The sequence below is a fragment of the Limulus polyphemus genome, unplaced genomic scaffold, assembly GCF_000517525.1.
Source record: "Limulus polyphemus unplaced genomic scaffold, Limulus_polyphemus-2.1.2 Scaffold2943, whole genome shotgun sequence".
NCBI classification, from domain to species: Eukaryota; Metazoa; Arthropoda; class Merostomata; order Xiphosura; family Limulidae; genus Limulus; species Limulus polyphemus.
Genome location: NW_013668553.1, coordinates 141241 through 144766, shown reverse-complemented (window position 1 = coordinate 144766; position 3526 = coordinate 141241). Strand labels below are relative to the sequence as shown.

At 29.8% G+C, this 3526-nt stretch overlaps 1 protein-coding gene across 1 annotated transcript in view; it reads left to right on the top strand.

Annotated features, from left to right (window-relative positions):
- The first annotated feature begins 549 nt into the window (after positions 1 to 549).
- Positions 550 to 3526, top strand: part of LOC106468269 (protein roadkill-like) — a 54439-nt gene continuing 51462 nt past the window's right edge. The window contains exon 1 of the mRNA XM_013928687.2: positions 550 to 693. The gene's annotated coding sequence lies outside the window, so the exon portion shown is untranslated. The remainder of the gene's footprint in view (positions 694 to 3526) is intronic.

The window sequence follows — 3526 nt, the reverse complement described above, 5'->3', positions numbered from 1 at the left end:
TTCTAGTGTTGTAAGTCCGCAGACACACCGCTGTGCCACTGGGGGCTTTTATCATTCAGATGTATATGAAGCTTTCCCTTAAATTAACTGCATCCACCACATCGGAAAGCAACCCGTTCCAAAGGCCAACCACCCTGTGAGATAAATAAAGCTGAAGATATCTTCTACCCTGAAAAACTTATATTTGTGTCCTCTAGTTTTGCCATTCTCACTATTAAATACGAAAAATAAATTACGTATCAAAACTTTCAATTCCATTAGCAATTTTAAACGTCTCAATCAGATCAACTATAACTCTACTTTTTTCAAATACTTATTACAAAAATTATATTAGAACTATATATATATATATTTTTAAATACAGAATGGTAATTTCATTGTGTTTCCTCAGTCTTTATAGTTTACTATCTCATGATAATACTTACAGTATAAATGTTTTTGTATTTTTTCTTCTTTAACACGTTATTTATACAGTAAAACTATATAGAGTAATCCAATGTGGTACTGCGCAAACGCACAACAAAAAATGCTATCAAAGGTTTTTTTTTTTCTCCAAAGAATTGCTTTTGACTGTTGTGTAGGGTAAGAGAGAGGGTGGAGGACGTGAGTAAAGAGAACAATTAAGTTATAATTAAAGTTTGACAGGTAGCTGAGTATAAGCGAAAAGAACTCAATCTGAAAGAAAAACACTGCGTAAGTATATATTTATACGTATATTACCTAAGGTTACTGGGATTGTCAGTCTATGGGCCAAGACTGTTTTTTTTTTGCCTTATTTATTATACACAGTAAATTACTGTCACTATGTCGGTACTCAGTACTACTATTACTACTAAGCTAAGACTAGATTAAGAATAAGACTTAACGAATATGAATCAGTGTTTACACCCAAGAATTTTTGAGATCATAACACTGTACATGAAAATAATGAGAAATTACTGAAAATCAACAATTAGTTATCCTGAAATAAGTCCTGAAGCAACTATAGTTTATTTAAATAAGAAAATAAAACTTGTATGTATAAATTTCAAGTATTTTTCTGTTTGAACTTTTATTTTTATTACTATTAGTTGTCTTATGTAATTATGATAGTTTTAATTTTACCTCGGACATTGTTTGGGAGGATTGTGTAAAGATTTTCTTATACACATTTATTTATTATAAATTATTTTGATGTGTTACATTGTTCAACAGCCTGGCATGGCCAGGTGTTTAGGGAGCTTGACTTGCAATTTGCGGGTCTCTGGTTCAAATCCCCATCCCACCAAACATGCTTGCCCTTTTGGCTGTGGGAGTGTTATAATGTGATGGTCAATCCCACAATTTGTTGGTAAAAGAGTAGCCCAAGAGTTAACTGTGGGTGGTGATGACTAGCTGCCTTCCTTCTAGTCTTACACTGCTAAATTAGGGATGGCTAGCACATAATTACAAACATTGTTCAACAAACAACCTATAAGTTACAACAGTACTTGAGCCTGAGGCAAACAACAAATGTTTGTGTACTGTAAGTAAGGTATACTCAGTTTTTCCATTATTTTCATTACTTATTGATAAGAATAATTATTATGTGTAGTTTGTTATTTCTTCTTTTTATTATTATACTTTTGTTATAGAGATTATTTTGAATTGTTAGCTTAGTATATAGATTTAGGTCTAACCTTAAACTTTTAACAGTTTCACTGAATTTTTTGAAATATTATTGTGTTTATGACATAAAATATTATCAGAAAGGTTACCCAACTGATGGAACAATGAATTCTCATTGTTATAAGTAAGAATGTAAGAACAGTATATCTAATTAGCTATAGTCATTACCTGGTCTATTTTGATTTTGTTCTGATTAGCTGGCTTTTATTGTAAGTTAATACTAATTTATCATGAAGTATGAAAAAGATGAATTAAAAAATGATACAAGGCCAAGTAAAAAAAAGAAACATGTTTTTAGCATTTGGAGTTTTCAAAAAAAGGAAGGAGGAGGTCCTTTTTTTTCAAATGACCTCTCTAGAGAAAGTTTGCACCATTTTTTTTACATGATTGTTGATTGTTTTCAAAGGGTCCACTCAAACAGAAATCTTCTTTGTTTCATTTTTTTCCCTCAAAATGATACAGAATTTATGACAAAAAAGGAAAAGTGAATCAACTATGTTCATATCATTTTTTATTCAGAAGTATTTGTTTCTTTGTATTATTGAAAAACAAGAACTCAAAAAAGGAAAAAAAAAATGGGAGAGAAGGTTGAAAGTAAGGAAGTGGATGGGGAGCTAAGCATTTATTGTTTTTACTTGGTCTAAGTCACAAGGTAGTGTACACAAAATAGCTTGTTAAATCATAAATACTAGTTATCTATTTTAGCACTTGTTGTAAGTGGGATCATATATATATATAACCTAGTTTTACTTTATATTATAAGAAATAAAATTTGAATTAAAATGGTTTTATTCATAAAAAAGAAACATATTCACTTGTTATTTGTGAAGTCAAAATACTAAGTCTATAGTTTCGAACAAACTAGAAACTCAAATTACCAATATTGACAAGCTAGAATATAAAATTGAGAGCCTCTTTTCCTTTCAATTTGCTAAGATATTGCTCATTTAATAAATCAAACACAGTGGCACCCCACCCATCTCTTTCCATTTTTGGAAGCATTCCCTTATATTCTTACTTCTATATATGACATGAATAACCATTCGGAAGCTCAGAATGACCCCTAGTGGCTTTCTCAGCCATTTTAACAGACTAGGTGCTATTTCTTTCTTTTGAACCAATATTTCAACGAGGTAGGGTGTGTCTTTAGTCTGCTTGAAATTTCATATTTTTTTAGACTAAAATACATCTTAGTTATTAAGCTAAGTAAATTATAGTAGAATTCTGTGGTATGAATATAGTAATGTATGATTTTTTAGTTATTCAAATGTATATATAAAACCTAAAAAAAATAATTTTGTTTCATATCCTCCATCTGCAATTTTTTAAAAGGCTTAGCAATCGACATCAAGCAGGAACTGAGTACAAAGGTTGTAACTAGAAGAGATAATTGTTTGCTTTACTTCTTTATATACTGTTCTATATTTTAAGAAAAATAAGTTTAAGAACTTGTTTCAAAAGACCAATAATCTATATACATATATAATGTATAATAAATGAAACTTAACTGTATTTTACAAAATACTAGTCTATTAAAACACAGCCAAGACAAGTAACTTTGCACAGACCAAAGGTCAGTTTTATGTTATTTGATATGGTAACATGAATGCATGTGAGCTGCGTCATTATAATTTTTGTATTACTAGCCAGGCACAGCTGAAAAGTCAATATAATAAAAATAATAAATATATATAAATGTATAATGTTATGAGATTTAAGCTATTTAGTCAAAACATTTATGTTTTTGTGTTCATTCTAGAATGAAAGAGGCTAATTTATATTTATTTCCTAATTTTTTATGGTGGTTGCGAGATCAGTCAAATCTACCGAACCTCTACAGAGATTAATTACTGAAAGTAACAGATAGAGTTTTCGTAAG